The sequence below is a fragment of the Monodon monoceros genome, unplaced genomic scaffold (genome assembly GCF_005190385.1).
Source record: "Monodon monoceros isolate NGI ecotype Baffin Bay Population unplaced genomic scaffold, NGI_Narwhal_1 Super_Scaffold_4, whole genome shotgun sequence".
NCBI lineage: Eukaryota > Metazoa > Chordata > Mammalia > Artiodactyla > Monodontidae > Monodon > Monodon monoceros.
Window position 1 is genome coordinate 41,822,928 of NW_021703781.1, and position 18,355 is coordinate 41,841,282.

General features: G+C 36.2%; 1 long non-coding RNA gene across 1 annotated transcript in view; it reads right to left on the minus strand.

Annotated features, from left to right (window-relative positions):
* Window positions 1-15,774: 15,774 nt before the first annotated feature.
* The window catches only part of LOC114908711, a 50,086-nt gene continuing 47,505 nt past the window's right edge, over window positions 15,775-18,355 (minus strand). Inside the window, exon 3 of the long non-coding RNA XR_003797024.1 lies at window positions 15,775-15,897. This is a non-coding gene — a long non-coding RNA (uncharacterized LOC114908711). The remainder of the gene's footprint in view (window positions 15,898-18,355) is intronic.

Consider the following 18,355-nt stretch of genomic DNA (forward strand, 5'->3'; position numbering starts at 1 on the left):
AAGTCAGAAAGATTCCAAGTGAGAAGTACTCCACATGTTGGCTCTCAGATGTAGGGGTCACGTGTGAGGGACAGAGTGAAGCCTTGAGGAACTAACAGCAGCCCCCTGCTGATAGCCAGCAAGAAAACAGGGACTTCCATGTTGTAAAATACATGGGACTGAATTTGGCCAACAACCTAAATGGGTTTAGAAATGAATACATCTCCAGAGCCTCCAGTAAGGATACAACCCTGCCAATACCTTGATTTCAGCCTTGTGAGACTCCAAACAGAACTTCAATCCAGCTGAGCCATGATGTACTCAGACTGCTGATCAACAGAGCTGTGAGGTCATATACACCTATGTTATTTTAAGCTGCTGAATTTGTGGCAATTTGTTACAATAGCAATAGAAAGCTAATACCATCAATTTAATAATGAAATTTTTAAGATAAATCTTTGAATAGAGATGAATAAATAAGTGTAAAATTTTGAAAAATTTATAAAATAAAGAATATTTGAAAAAAAGTTTCAAATCTGAAACATTATTACGTATGATTGACCTACTCCATCTTCACAAGTGAGCCTGAGGTTCTTCCTTATATTATACTGTTGTGAAATTTCTCTCTTATACACTGCCTCAATGATAGAGTTTCAATCAATTCGCCCAAAAGATGACAAAGTTTCCTAATAGCTCTTACCTTAGGACATTGTTTTTTCTATAGCATAAAATTTGCTCTTTATTCATTTCATTTACTTTCAGTTGTTTATGTCATGCCTATTGTTTGCATGCCTATTATCATCTATTGTGCCTAATTTATCCCAAAGAATATACAGTTTTCAATCCTCTTACATTTGGATTTGGAGAACTGTAGTGAATTTTAAATATTCTTATGATTTTAGAAGAATCTATACTTTAAAAATGTCTTTAATTTATTATATGGATTTATTTAACTTCACTGTGCTAAGTTCTGCTCCCTCAACCTGGGACCATATATTATTATGATATTTCTCACACAAACCTGAAGGTTTGCTTTATTTGTCCCTCTTCTGTGAGAGAAAAAGGATTAGAAGTCCAAATAAATTTTCATGAAAATAATGTCATAAAAGATCATTACATAGAGAAAAGGGTCTCAAAGTATCCAATAAATACCTATTTGAATTAGTAATGTCATTGAAATCTTATGTGTACAGCCCAAAAATGTACACTTTTCTGTCTGCTTCATATTCAAGTTCATATAAGGCCAGCAGGAGAAAAAGAGTCTTCTCATAGTGGTAAGAAGTATGCAAGAATATAACCTGAAAAGCAAGCCTTTACAGAAAGAAGGAGAAAGTCTGCATCAAAGAAGATAGGCAAGGTTATGTTTGGCTACAACCAAGAGAATTCTCAGTGAATTGTGTGACCACTTGGAGCCTACTAGAGCACTGCTCTATATTATCTTCATTCCTGGATCCATTCAGTCAAAGCAGACTCTGAGTGTATTACTGGTCACTGGTACAGAAGAGAAACGGGATCATGAGACCATGTCCTGGGCTCTCAAAAGTGGTACATGTTACTTAGATTCTTATTTCATAGGCCTGAACAAGTCACCTGGCTGAGCTTAATATCAACAGGCAGTGAAGTATAATTTTTCCCCAGAGAATAGAAGCAAATATTTATGAATAATCATACAGTTTACAGCACTGAATGGGAATACAGGTTTACCCCAGCTTCACTATGTACACTGTATTTTCTACACGCATTATATATTTTATCCTTGCAATAATTCTGTGAAATAGACAGCTATTGTTATCTCCATTTTCAACGTGAGGAAGCTGATTCAAACGAACAAAGTGAACAGACAGAATTCTTAAAACTCAGGGTTGTGTGAAACCAGTTTGAGTTCATTGGGTTGTACTGAGTTCCCTGTTCCCTGAAAATATTTAAACTGAAGGAGAATGACTACTCTGTGGGAGTGCTGAATAAAGAAAAGATCTATGAATTCTGTGAATAACTGGACAATGTAACCCTTAAAATTCCTTTTATCCTTGGGATTCTATGATTCTGCAAGTTATCCAAGTTCGCACAGCTAGAAGGCTATTAAAGGAAACAGGTCATTTCTGAAGAAGTAACCTCATCTATAGGAAGAGGAAAAGAGACTCCAATGTGATTTAATAATCTAGTGTTCATGTGCCATTACTGCAAAACTCAAATGCTGAAAAAGTTTTATTATAGATCACTTCTCAATCAGTATGCAGAAATAATCCTTTCATTTGGTGACTGAAATGCTACGGATTATTACTGGTATCATATCAAATTTTTCAAATACCCTGGAGATTGCTGTACTGATATGTTTATGAATAAAATATAGCCTATTGGCTGTGTTTCTACTATTCCCCAGAGATAAATGTTTTCTTGAGTTGCATAATAAATAAATGTTCTAACAACATTGTAAAGCAACTGTACTCCAATAAAAATTTAAAAATAAATCAATAAACAAACAAATGTTCTAACAGAGAGTGAAAAATAAGTACATCCTAGGTCATTATTTAAAATAAGACTCTCTTCAAAGTGATGAGCTATATACTGAGGTCTTGCTTTATAAAGATATTTTGAGGAATTTCATAAAGAATCAGTTCACATACCAAGGGCTATCATTTCTCACCACACATTCCCAAGAGCTTTATAGATTTTAATAACTCTACAGCACTGTGACTGTTATTTATTTCAGTCACACAGTGATGGTTATTTCACATAGTGGTTTGAATTTTTACTATTTGTCAAGTGAAGATAAACAGAGGGATTAAATCTAAATATAATTATTTAAGTCAGTCACACTTTTAAAAAAATCTATCATTTTCATTTAATGATTCACAAGCTAACTCAGTGCAAAAACTGTGAAAAGCGATGTATATTTGCTTATTTTAAATGGATTTATTTATTTATTATTCATATTAAGAGCTAGGATTAAAGACTTTAGAACTAAATAAATTAGCATTTTAAATATATCTTGTAAATAAATAAAAGAGTATTCTCATCTTCTAGTACAAATAGAGATTTGACAATTCAAGTAACTTGCCACAGATCTGACAACTAACCAGAAGCTCATCTAGGGCAGCTCAACCATGACACCTTAAGACATCAATTGGTACCACAGTGTAATCAAATAAAATTCTTTTCAAGCAGCTATTAGCCAGTGTCCCAGTAAATACCCTTCTTAAAACCTAGATGAACCAAATATTTAAAATGTATTTTGGGAGAGAAGCACTTCTGGAATGGTGGAATAAGTACTCCTGAAAAAACATTCCTCTATGAAAGCAAAACATTAGAAAAAATATCCAAAACAACTTGTTTATAACTCTTGAAATTAACTAGAGGTTTACAACAATTAAAGCTAAATTTATTGAAGACAAAAGAGTGAGACTTCATTAAGAATAGTCAAACTTATGGCATTTTAACTAGACATTACTTTCTCCCTTTCCCCAAACCTGTGGTAGCTTTAAAAGTGAACAGACTTAAAACTATCCAAGCTATAGAATTGAGTCCTCTTATAAACACTGGAGGGGGAAGAAAATGATATAAAATAACAACAAAAGCCCAGTTCCCAGGGAATTCTTGCTGGTTTTTTTTGGTTCGCAGGCCTCTCACTGCCGTGGCCTCTCCCGTTGCGGAGTGGATTACTGACTTTCTGAGTTGACACACAACATATTAAACTTTCTAGTTTTCACCAAAATATTATAAGATGCAAAGAAACAGAAACATATGATTCAAACTTATAGAATAAAAAAATAGTCAGTAAAAACTGTCCCTAAGAAAATCCAGATGTAAGACCTGTTAGATATATACTTTAAATCTAAACTATGGATTTGAAGTACAAATATTTTCAAATAATAAAGGAACGAAGTCTAAAATAATGAAAGGTATGAGTCAGTCTGTTCCTGAAGGTAACTTTGGTTGCCCTAAGAGACAAGTGATTTAACAAAATAAAAATTTATTCTTCACTCCCTAAAACTTAAAAAAGGTGTACCTGAATGGTGGGGACAGTTCTCCTCCAGATTCAGGTTAGGGACCCAGTGTCATTCCACCCCATGATTCCATCATCCTCAATTCATGACTCACAACACAGGCCTGAATTTTGTCTCTCCATTTTACATAGCAAAAATGAGGAGCTCAAATGTCTACAGTTTACATATGGGAGCCTGGAAGACATAATCCAGTTTCAGCATGGGAGAGGAATGAGGCTGGAGGATCAGTTTCCTCCAGACAATATGTAAAATCACTATTTTAATTATTTATATGTTGCTGTCATTCCTTGACAATAGTGCTCTTCAGTGCCCTTGGAACAGCCGTACTTTTAAAGAAATACAGGCTATCCAAGAGCACTGACCTTTGTGTTTTCTTCGTTATATAGAAGGGGGCTGGTAGATGTTGAAACACACATCTCAAAACAGAAAAACAAAAGACCTTGTGGATAGTGTAGAGCCTTCAGGAGACAACTGAATGCACTCCAGCAAAGGAAACTGGCTTTATATAGCTAAATTAGTGGGTAAATCACTTTAATCCAAAGAGATTTCCCAAACAGGAGAATATCCTATGTAAAATTTGCCTACGGATCTTTCCATATCAAACCATGCAGGTTGATCTAATTAAGACTTGGGAGAAGGAAAGAGAAAGTGAAAACTTAATTTAGCATGTAATTATCTTTGAACTGAAAAGAGCATGTTTCCATACTTACGCTTTCTCCTTTGTCTGGGTTCTTCCCCTCACCTTTTCTACCTTGTAAACTCCTACTATTAATTTATGAATCAGCTCAATCACTGCCTTCAATGTTAAGCATTTTTGATCCCTACATATGTTTGACTGCATCATGTGTTAGTCCCACTCTGGCTCCTCTTACAACACTGGATATTTTGGAAACATTTATTCTATAAAATTCTGCCACAAACCTCAAAAATAAAGTGAAAAATGTATTGGGCTATCATATGATATTTTTAAATACCCTATTAGGCTTCTATTAATTTCATTTTTATGACTAGTTATTGCTGGCATATAGGAATATGCCTTTGTTTGAAATTACTACCAATGACTCTAGTTAATTATTTTGCATATTCTTATCTGGCTATACTTATCCACAGTATCAGTACTTTGCACTACAAATGAGAACTGTCTTACTTCTTCAACTTTAGATACATATATTTCCTCAATTATTTGGACAGATCTAAGAAACAGAGGCAACACAGCACAACTGTTAAGAGCACAAGCTACAGTTGGCCTCACCAGGTCTGAACTTATGGCCTTAGGGAAGTTATCTTACCTCTCTGTAAGCCTCAGCTTCCTCAGAGTAAATGAAGATGATATTAATATCGATCTTAGAAAGTTGCTGTAAATGAATACGTATAAGTTGCTTAGAATGGTTTCTGGTGGCAATAAGTGCTGGTTATATAAATAAATACATAAAAAATTACCAATAAAACTTTCTAAGACTACTGAAGAATTTATATATTTTACATATTCAACAGGTATTAGTCTTTTTTGTTACCTTCTAGGTATATGAGTCATTTATCATTTATACACTTCAGTTCCATCATCTGTAAGAAAAATATAAGAATACTAATCACTTTATAAGATTGTTACAATAACTGACTGAAGTTTGCCAAAGTGGTACTTGGATGGATGAGAAACAAGGGGAGGGGAAGGCACTGAGTATATAATAAAGGTAGCATTTCATATTATTTTTAACATACTGTATTACTCAGTAAATGATGATGGGACACCTGAATAATTTAGGAAAAAAGAACTTTTAATTCCAAAATTACTTCCTATATCAATATAAACTTAAGCATAAAATGTGACATACTAAAAATACTAGATAAAAATATAAATGAATATATAATCTCACCAAATGCATAAAACCATAAAGGAAAACACAATGTATTTTATTCCAGGGACTTAATAAAACTTATGTACCCAATAAATATTCAGCAGAAATTCTATCGGCTCTGCAAGTCTGTCAAATTTACTTATTCCCAGTCTCTATATGTCCTCTGCCCTTAAGGAATTTGCAACTTAGCACGTTTTCAAATAAAATAACTTACAAACATCTACAAGGAAAAACATAAGATGTGTTAAATGAAACATGGTCTGTAGTCCAAGTCAAGTTATGTCAACTCTGGAACAGAGTTACATGAAATTAAACTAAAAGTTGTTCAGAATAATATTAATTTCTATTTGTGACACATTTCCCAAAGGCACCAACTAGACTTGTTAAAAATTACATAAGAACTTTAATATTTCTCAGAAAATGAAGATTATTTATAATGAATTAAATCAAACATTTATGTAGTTTTCTGATTTTTGACCCATGTTCTTTTATACATCTATTATAATACCCAGGCATAAAAATGGTCTGCTGGATTTTTCTTGCCAAATAACAGGAAACTGCAAAGCTGCTCCATAATCCAATTTGTCAGCATTTTTATAGTCCTATCAGACACTCTTCCACTTCTTTTAGGATTTACTTTGCTGTATCAAATTGACTGCCAAATTAGTTTTTTAAAGAGTTAAGTCTGGGTTATTCCTCAATTAACTTATCCAATTACTGAAATTTGAATTATGCCATCAAGGAATGCTATCCAAGTGAGCAATCATATTTTTGAAGCATTAAGCTTCATGCTGGCATGACACATATAGCTATGGAGGCTTCAAACTTTTGGATACTATTAACTTATAGTCTAATCAACTGGAGAATTTAGATTTCTATTGTTATGAGAAAGAACCCCATGACAGATGTTCAAGAAATGACAACACTGTGCAAGGCTATAATGATTTGGTTAAACATTCCATGTTCCTTATAATCATGTGATTCACACCTCCAGGGATAGTTATATTACCTCTACACTTCTAAGCAAAGTGATTTTATTCCTATTGCTGAATTTGCTAAACTTATTCCTTTCTTAGTTACTGGGCTCTTACTGTTTTCTGCCCGGAAAAATTTACCTGGGATCTTCTGCATCCTTTTCATTCTTCAGATTCTAGCTCATATTTTTAGGTAAAATGTTTATTTTAGAACAGTTTTAGATTTACAAAAAATTACATAGATAGTAATAGATAGAGAATTCCCATATACCTCATACTCATTTTCCCCTGTTATTAACATCTTACATTAGTATGGTACTTTTATGACAATTAATGAAATAATATTGATACACTATTATTAACTAAAGTCCATACTTTATTCAGATTTCCTTATTTTTTACTTATTTTCCCTTTTATTCCCCAGTATCCTCTCCAACATACCACATTACATCTAGCCATCACGTGTCCTCTGTCTCCCCTTGGCTGTGACATTTTCTTAGATTTTCCCTATTTTTGATGACCTTCATAGTTTTGAGGAGTACTGGTCATATATTTTGTAGAATGTTCTTCACATTATATTTGTCTGTTGATTTTCTCATGACAGGATGGGTTATGGGTTTTCAAGAGGAAGAAGAGAGGTGAATTACCAATTTCATCACATCATGTAAAAGGTACGTAATATCAACATGACACTACTGCTGATATTGATCTTGATCACCTGGCAGAGGTAGTTTGTCAGGTTTCTCCTCTGAAAAGTTACATTTCTTTTATATCTTTTTCCATGCTGTACACTTTGGAAGGTAGTCACTGCATGCAACCCACACTTAAGGAGGGGAAGTATTATTTCTTCTGCATAGATTTGTCTATTCTTCCTATTTATTTGTCCAATCATTTATTTTTATCAGCATGGACTAATGGATGTTTATTTTATACTTTCACTTATAATTCAATACTGTAATTATGTATTTTATTGTTCAGATTGTTTCAGGGTACTCTTTCATTTGGCTGCTGTGTTTCTTTGACATACCCCACCATTGTGGACTTTTTTCTTGAGCACTTCCTTATTGCAAATTTATTTTGAATATTTCCTGTCCCATTCTTAGAATCAGTTATTTCTCCAAGGACCCCTAGTTCCCTTTTTTGAAGAATTATATTAAAAATCAAGATTTGCGCACTAGGTGTGCTCATTGTAACTGAGGTATCATTGATTCTAAGGTTCTCAGCTGATAGAGCAAGGAAATATACACAGGTATATTGCATATATTCCCATTTATACATACATATATATAAATATGTCTTTATAAAATCATCTGTATTTATATGTAAGCTAAATATGAGTATATACTGGGGTCTCCAACTCTAAGCAATTATCACATGGATCATTCTAACCTCCACCCATGCTTATCTATAAACTAACATTCCAATAATGAGAAACCTGGCTTTCACAATTTGTTATTAATTTCTTTAATTGTTCAATTACAGCATACATATATAATGCTATCAAAATTGTGAAGCTGTTCTCCCATGGAAAACAACTTTATCAACTATAGTAGAATGTCTATATAGTTTCTTTTGCCTTTAGTCTTACAGATGGCACTTATTTCCAAAGTTACTTAGTCATACCATTTCCCCCCACCCCCTTCAGTGAGACTGCTTCAAATATTTTTAATATAGTTTGATTATGTTATCACTTCTGCGTTCTTTCCTGAGAAACTCCAACCTCTGAAATGATTTTTTAAATATATATACCTTAAGGTTCACACATTGTGTTGTAAATTTCTACAGGTTTTAAAAATGCATAGGGACATTTATCCACCATTACAGTAGCAAACAGATTGGTTTTATTGCCCTGAAACATCCCCTGTGCTTCACCTATTCAACCCTCTTCCTCGCCCCTGCAGCTCCTGAGACACGTTGTTATAGTTCTGCCATTTCCAAAATGTCATAAAATTTTAATTATAAAGTATGCAGCCTCTTCAGACCAGCTTCAACATGCATTTACAATTCATCCATGGTATAATTAGTCATGGTATTATTGCTTTATTTTACCCTGGCAATTCCATGTTTAAGAGGAATATGAATTCAATTGAACTAAATATGTACCTGTGTTACGTAAACAACCATGATTACCTATTAGATTTGGGGAAAATTTGCAAAAGGAGAATACTGAACCAGCACAATTTAGTCTTGTTAAATCCTTTGATAGAATGTCCGTACATATTTCTTAGTTTTTGAAAACTTTTCATATTTTTACAATTTATAGTATAATTTGAAGGCAATCTCAATGGAATATTTACATAAATCATTATAAAAGGAAAGATTCAGAGTTACAGAGTATAATAAAGTTCTTGAACCTCACAATTGTATTAAACACAACATAGCAATTTAAAAAAAATAGCTGAAAAAATCTGACTATACAATTTTTATTTTGAACATATGAATGAAAAAAGTGTTGTAATTTTTATTAATAATTATTTAATATTAAACCAAAAACACCAGATGAAAAAAAAAGGGTTGAAAATTCCAAGACTATAAAACTAAACCAATTTTACACATTTCTATGTGTTTTTGGATGCATAAATATCATTGTCAAAAATTGAGAAAGAAGAAAGCGATCTGAATGTAACATTAAATGTTCAGCATGACCTGGGAGAAATTATCCAGCACTGGAATTCATAATATTTGGTTTCCAGAACCAACATTAATTGATTGTGAGACAGGCTGGGACCTGGGGACCCTTTGCTGCAGTGCTGCAATGCTTGCACCTAGACACACCTCTCCTCGACCAACAAAATATAAAGAAACTGTAAGGGACTAAAAATAACTGCGTGCATGCGCAGTTGGGGCAAATTCTGGACCCAAAATGTACAGAGACCAAAAAACCCAACTGTCACTTTTGAAGAGCCTGGAGCAAAAACGGTGTTGGGAGCAAAGGCAGGGTACTGAGCATGCCGTTTGCACAAAACACCCACCAAAGGGGTGGGCAAAACACCTAAGCCACCCCTCCGGCCTGACCCCTGGGCACACCCCTACCTACCCTCACCCCATGTAAGGAACAAGCTTGCTCCCCTTTGGGGAGTGAGCAAGCAAGGGGACCTATTGTTTGTTTTCGCTCTCCCCTGCTGCAGCAGGAGCCCCAGTAAAGCCTTGCCTGAATTTCTTGTCTGGCCTCCCATCAATTTCTAATGATTGGGGAAGGCCAAGAACCCTGGTCAGTTAACAACTGTGGGGCCTTAGACATCAACTTGACTCTGACACTATCTCTCAACTGTATGCTAAGCTATCTGTATTCCATGGGTGGTATGAGGATAAAATGAGAAAATAAATGTGCATATGCTTTGAAAATGTCAGTATGCTATACAAGGGTAAGTAAGTAGCAGTAAAGGTGGTGAGCCTGCCTGTCTGGCTCCACACACCCTCACTGATCTCATCTCACACTATACTGCTCCTCTGGCTTCAGCCATTCATGCCTCCATTCTGTTTCTCAAGCTATACTTCCTCTTGCCAATAGTTTTCACACATGCTGTTCCTTTACCTGGAGTATGCTTTCTTTCAGAGTCTCATCTACATCCTTCAGCCCCTGCTTTCAACGCTCTTTATGTGGTTTAGCTGTATTCGTCCTTCAGAAATGAGCTCAGATTATACTTCACAGGGAAGCCTTCCCTGACAACTTGAAAGATGGAAACTCAGGTAAAATTTCTGTGTTGCAGTCTGGAGACAGAAGTCCTTCTTCTTCAGAGGATACCAGTCTTTTAAAGATTTCAGCTGACTGAGTAAAGCCCACCCACCTCACAGAGAGTAGTCTACTTTGCTCAAAGTCTACTGATTTAAATGTTAATCACATTTAAAAAAATATCTTCACAGCAACATCTAGACTGGTGCTTGACCAAACAAATGGGCATCATACCCTAGCCAAGCTGATGCATAAAATTAACTATCATAGGTACATGCCTCACTCTCTCACCTCCTTCAACTCTATCCTTAAATGCAATCTTAGTATTTTCCTGACCAGTTTATTTAAAATTGTAACCTAGCCACCTCCACTTCACCTTCCTTCAAACTCTCCCTACTCTCATTTCCTACTTTACATGCTTTTTTCACAGAATATATTGCTAGTGGACAATCAATATAATTAACTTATACATATATATATTATATATCTCCAATACAATATAAGCTCTGTAAGGACGGGGATTTTTTCAGTTTTATTAACATGGTATTTGGGAGGTGTACAATAAATACTTATTGAATTAATGAATAAAATCATAAATAAGATTATCAGAAGTCTCATTGACTAGTTGTACAACCTTGAGAAATTACTTAATATTTCCAGGTCTAGGTTTATTAATCTATAAAATAAGTATTATAATATTGTTTGATTATATCCTAAGAATAATGACTGGCACAATAGCACTAATGCTAGAATTACCTATATTTGACAATACACATAAATATTTAGAGAACTGTGAAACTGCTTTGATTTCCTTTTCATTTGACCATTTCTAAATTGGCTTTGCCCTAGTCCAGGCAGGGAAGAGAAATAGACTTTGATACTGTTGATGATAGACTGATCGATAATCAAGAGTTTATTAAAAAGAAATAAGGCTTTGGCCTTTGCTTTTATTGGTATTGTCTAGATAATGTTATCCTTTTCAGAGTATAATAAATTCTGGCTGAAAATGTGGTGGTTCACTTCCTAGATCTTGAGATTGCAATTTTGCCTTCAAGAGAATGAGAGAAGATTAAAAGGCAATATTACACAGTGATTATGAATCCAGACACTGAACTTAGATTTTATAGACTCAGATTCTACTTTCATCACTTACCAACTACGTGATTTAAGTATATTAAGTAAACTCCGTAAACGTCACTTTCCTCAAACATAAAATGAGAGTGATAACAAATATATCTATCCTATCGGATTATCCTATAGAATAGATATAATCCTATAGGATTGCTTAATCCTACTGCATAATCCTATAGGATTCCTATAAATATTAGAGTGTATAATATTTGCAAAGTTCTTAGCATAAAATTTCATCCACAATAGGGACAAAAGTTTTTGTTTTGTTTTGTTTTTTTGCTTGTTGTTGTGGGCATTACTCTGTCATGTGATCATCTTCAAAACTGAGGAAAATGTAAAGGCATTGATCAAGTTACTCCAAGGCTTTTCACTAGAGTAATATTTTGACGTTGAAGAACACCCTATGTTATCTTCTCCCTATGAAATATCACTTTCTAAAATTAAACAACCTATATATTAATATCGTACTAACTACATGCCAAATCCTAAGCTATATGCGTTTAGTGTGTACATTGGAGGTCGGTGCATGTTACAAAAATATTTAAGACACAGCCACTTGATGCAAGGAGTTCATAGGAAATTTTACACTATAAGACAACACAAAAACACTAAAACAGATATATGCACCCCTATGTTCATTGCAACGTTATTTATAATAGCCAAGACATGGAAACAACCTAAATGTCCATTGACAGATGAATAAAGAAAATGTGGCACAAACATACAACAGAACATTATTCAACCATAAAAAAGAATGAAATCTTGCCATTTGCAACAATGTGGAAAACCTTCAGGGCATTATGCTAAACGAAATAAGTCAGAAAGGAAAAGATAAATACCTTATGATCTCACTTATATGTGGAATCAAAAACAAAACAAAACAAAACAAAACCCAAGCTCATGAACAGAGAGAACAGAAAAGATTGATGATTGACTGGCGCAGGGGATTGGGGTGGGGGCAAAAAGGGCGAAAGGGGTCAAAAGGTACAAATTTCCAGTCATAAAATGAATAAGTCATAGGTATATAATGTGTAACATGGTGACTATAGTTAATAATACAGTATTCCATATTTAAAAGCAGCTAGGAGAGTAGACTGGCAAGTTTTTATCACAAGAAAAAAAATTATAGCTATGTATTGTAACAGATGTTAACTGCACTTATTGTGGTGGTCATTTTGCAATACAGATCTTCCTTGACTTAAGATGGGGTTACAAACTGATAAACCCCTTGTAAGCTGAAAATATCCTAAGCCTCTCACTGTTGTGGCCTCTGCCAGTTGCGGAGCACAGGCTCCGGACGCGCAGGCTCAGCGGCCATGGCTCACGGGCCCAGCCGCTCCGCGGCATGTGGGGTCTTCCCGGACCGGGGCACGAACCCGTGTCCCCTGCATCGGCAGGCGGACTCTCAACCACTGTGCCACCAGGGAAGCCCAGCCTAGCCTCTCTTAAACATGCTCAGAATATTTACATTAGCCAACAATTGGGCAAAATAATCTAACACAAAGCCTATTTATAATAAAGTGCCTATTTTATAATAATTTATTGAATACTGCACTGAAAGTGAAAAACAGAATGGCTGTATGAGTAAAGAATGGTTGTAAATGTATCAGTGGTTTACCCTTGAGATCGTGTGTCTGACTGGGAGCTGTAGCTTGTTGCCACTGCTGTTGCCCATCATCACAAGACAGTACTGTAACATCTATGGATAGCCAGGGAAAAGATAAATATTCAAAATCTGAAGTATAGTTTCTATTGAATGTGTATAGCTTTCAAACCATCATAATTTGAAAACTTGTAAGATGAGCCATCATAAGTTGGGATCATCTGTACTGTGTATACAAATATTGAATCATTATGTTGTACACCTGAAACTAATATGAGGTTACATCAATTATACCTTAATAAAAGAAAATGTTCTCCCAGGTGTTGTAGTTGAGATAAAGGAGCTATTTCCCATCCTAATTTCTGTTTTAGAATTGCGAATTAAACCAATTTCAGGTTTAATTCCTTGACAAAATGACATGAAAGGCTGCTGTTAAATCAACACCTTTGTTAACTCCTAGATGTCATTGGAAGGTATTTTTCTAGTCCCGAAATATCTCCTGCAAGTTTATCTTTTCTGTTTGCATGACTGAATTATGGTCCAATTGATTTTTATTGGAAATGTTTTGGGTTTGGCTTTTGAGAAAACTTACCTACTTTTTTGGACCCGTTTCTTTGGACCCTTAGGTTTTTTGTGTAAAGAGGACCCTCAGGTTTATTGTGGGTTCCCTTCTGAGTCAGTCCAATCAGCTTCTGCCATTCAGATTTAGCATTTGAGTTTCCAACCAACAAGTGTATACATTGATATAGGTTAGGTAACCTTGAGCCATATGTACCCAAAAGAATTCTAAATTCTTCTATGAATATTTGCTGGTATTTAACGGATTTAGAGAAATCTTTAAATATAACTCTTAATTCAGCTCAAGTCCAAGGTTTAAATTCTGTAGTTGCCCGCGCACCTGGCTCATGGGAGGGATGGATCTTCATAAGCAACTGGCATTTTGGGGTTTTTGGAGATCTCTGGTTAAAGGTAGGAGTTCTGGACAAGGGGAAGAGGAAGGAGAAGTTGACTGAGGTGCAAGAGAGAGACCAGAAAGATAAGGGGGAAAAGAGAATGCGGGGTACAGAGAGGCAACTGAAGGACAAGGAGGGGGTGGGTTTGCTAAGAAAAGAGTTTAGTTTGCTAATTGCTCATTAGTTTTGGGCAAAGAATCCTAGTGAAGGAATTTTTGATTAAGAATTTCATTTGGAGGCCTCTGTGAAACCATATCTTGTACCTTATACACTCCAGGCCATAAGACAGAAACAAAATAGAAACAAAATGATTCACCAAGACCCCCCAAGCTTGTTTTGCAGAGTACCAGAAAAACAGCACATATGAAAACAACTTGCTGACAGCCTCTTCTGCTGAACATCTCGAAAGCACCTGGAGGAACTCGAATGACTTATAACGAACTTTAGATGTCGCAGCAGAAAATCCACCACGTGTAACACACTGAACCTCACCCCCCCAAATTTGCATGTGCGAGCCATGAAGAGGCATGAAGAACAGTCATACATGTGCAGAAAACTCTTGAAACTTACCATTACTTTCCACAAACCATTTCCTAGCCTCCTCCGCCTCCTACTCCCTACTTATACAATAAATATCCCACTCAAAGAACCAATTAGGGAGACAGATTTGAGCACTGCTTCCCGTCTCCTTTGCTTGGCCGCCTTGCAATAATATTAAAGCTTTTTTCTCGCTGCAAAAGGCTGTTGCCTCGATATTTGGTATAGTCATTACACAACAGGCAAGAAGCCCACATGCTCAGTCACATCTGCATACCAATCAAAACTGCTGCCCACTGGTCCTGAGAAATCTTATTCTTTACTTTTTTAAGGCGCTTCTCAAATCAACAATTTTGTTCAAGTCAAATGTTCCCCAGAGCTGCCTTTGAAGGTCCAAATCATCCTCAGTGAAGTTATGCCATTTAGAAAGAGAAGTGCAAGAATTAGTACAGTACATATAAGAAGCAGTAGTTTTTCCTGGAAGAGGAGAACATTTAGTCTTCAATGATCCCATGAGAACCGGCAACCGTCGGCAGGAATATAATGCTTGTACACCTTGAGTCTCAGGTCCCCAATCTTATGGTTGGCCATCTCTGAACACAGATGTGATAATCTGCATGCCTCAGCAGGGCAGAAAAACAAAGAGAACACTCTCTCTGGATCAAAGTCAAGATCTCAGGACCAAAACACCAGATGGAAGGAGAACTTTATCTGGCTGAGCAAAACTTCTCCAAACGCACACAGAATCAGGAAGAACATCTAACACTAAACTGGGTTTGTGAAGCCAGCTTGAACAGGTTTGTGTGGCCTGTACCTGTGTTCTACCTTGTGACTATTCTCCTTATGACAAACATTTTTAAATAGCACAACACAAAACTAGCACCAAGGAAAGCAAGAAGGAATGAATTCCACCAATTCCACCTCATTCCACCAAGGCTGCCAAACAAATGGAAACCAGTAGCAAAACCCAGGTGCCAAACTACAAATCAATAGCAGTTGACTGATAAAGGAACTCAACACAAAAGAAAGAAGAGTTCAAAGCCAGTACTGACTTACCATGTTGGCACAGACTTACAAGGCACTAGCAGGAAGGCACGAGGAGACTCTGTGGGTACCACACCTGGCAAAAGGCTGGGATCCACGATGAAACCAATGCAGATATTATGCTGGTGGAACCGCCAGGAAAACTGTAAAAATTAAGATCACCCAAATGAGGTTAATTACTCAGAACTCACTATAACGAGAGAGTCAGTTATCACCACATGCTTTTGATAGAGACTCAAAGGCAGGCAGGAGAGTGTGAAAGCTTTATAGTGAAAAAAAAAGGGAAAGATCAAGTATGCTCTGATTTGAGGTTGTTGGCATGGGAAGCTGGAGGCAAGCTACGTAGAAATGGGGCATCCTATGTGACTGGTCTGTGAAGGATTTGGCTTTCTCTGGTTGGTCCTGAGTCGGAAGTGGGCGCAAACGTTATGGAAGCTGGCAATTACTGACTAAGTCCGGACCACTTTTGGCCAGTTGCTGCAGGGGTTGTGGTTTGGCTTCCCTAGCTGGTTGCTGCAAGGTTGTGGGTCAGAGTTCTGTTTTTATATATGGTCTGGCCAGTGTCCATTTGTATATTCAGTCTCTCAACTACAAAACTTCTAGAGGAAAACATAAGGGAAAATATTTTTACCTTGGGTTTGGCAAACATTTCTTAAAGATGACACTAAATACACAATACATAAAAGAAAGAAATTGGCATATTGGACTTTAAGAACTTCTCCTTTATGAAAGACAATACTGAGAGACTGAAAATACAAACCCCTGGCCATCAAAAAATTTTGGATATGATATATCTGATAAAGAACTTGTATCTAGATTATAGACAGAACCCTTAAAAGGCAATAATAAGAAAACAAACAACCCAATTAAAAAATGAATAAAAGATGTGAACAGATAGTTCACCCAAGAAGACTTACGGATAGCAAATAAGTACATGAAATGATGTTCAACATAGTTAGTCATTAGGGAAATGCCAACTAAAACTACAATGATCTAACACTACGCACCTATTAGAGTGGCTAAAATGAATAACCATACTAGGTGCTGGTACAGATGTGGAGGAAAGGAAACTCTCACATACTTCTGGTAGGACTAAAAAGTGCAGCCATTTTGGAAAAAAAGTTTGGTAGTTTTATATACTTACCATATAACCAAGCCATTCCACTCTTAAGTATTAAAAAAAGGCAACATATGATGTATGATATGAAAAATGTAGGCGATCTCTGTCAGTAAAAACACATCAGGCATAGAAATTCTTATTAACAGATAAACTAGGCTGGTTTTAATGAAAGCTTTCCAGTCAGCAATGACAGAAACATTGTTCAAGTACCCTATAGTGACACTGAAATTATTAGACACTATACATTTTAGAGGTCAGTATTTGTCAAATTCCAAAGAACCAATTGTTCTATCTGATTTCTTGAGAGTGACCCAAGTCACGTACTCATACTCCACAGCCATCACCACAGACCATGGCACCTGTAAGGGTTCACCACATACCTACAATGACCATTCACTGGCCAATGAGCTGAGAGGTAATAACTAACCATGGTATGAGTTTTATTTGGAGGTGAGAATTCATCTCTTTTTTTGTCCCCTGTCTCAGAAATAGTGCAAAAAAAAAAAAACAAAAAAAAAACCGAGGCCATATAAGACTGTATGAGAAAATAAAAATCAATATGTGCTTAAAAACGAGCTCGCAGAGTAAGATCTTAAAACATATAAAGAAACAATACACCAGGAGAAGGAGTCAGAAGATGTCACGAATAATTAGATGATGGGGATATTAAAAAAGAAAGAGAGAGAGAGAGAGAGAGAGAGAGACAACGGTACTATCTGCATTAGACTATTAAACAAGCATGCTTTTTTTGTTGTTTTGTTTTGTTTTGTTTTGTTGCAGTACGCGGGCCTCTCACCGTTGTGGCCTCTCCCGTTGCGGAGCACAGGCTCCGGACGCATAGGCTCAGCGGCCATGGTTCACGGGCCCAGCCGCTCCACAGCATGTGGGATCTTCCCAGACCAGGGCACAAATCCGTGTCCCCTGCATCGGCAGGCGGACTCTTAACCACTGTGCCACCAGGGAAGCCCAAGAATGTATTTTTAAGTACATACTATTTTTTTTAATTGGGGTATAGTTGCTTTACAATGTTGTGTTACCTTCTGCTGTAAACGAAGTGAATCAGCTATATGTATACATATATCCCCTCCCTCTTGGACCCCCTGGACCCCTCTTGGCCCCCAGCCCACCCATCTAGGTCACCACAGAGCAGTGAGCTGAGCTCCCTGGAAACAGCAGGTTTCCACTAGCTATCCATTTTACACATGGTAACATATATATGTCAGTCCCAATCGACAGATGAATGGATAAAGAAGAGGTGGTAAATATATACAATAGAATATTACTCAGCCATAAAAAGGAGCAAAATTGGGTCCTTCATAGAGACGTGGTTGTAGGATGGACCTAGAGTGTCATACAGAGTGAAGTAAGTCAGAAAGAGAGAAACAAATATCGTATATTAATGCATATATGTGGAATCTAGAAAAATGGTACAGATGAACCTATTTGCAGGGCAGGAATAGAGGAGAATGGACGTGCAGACA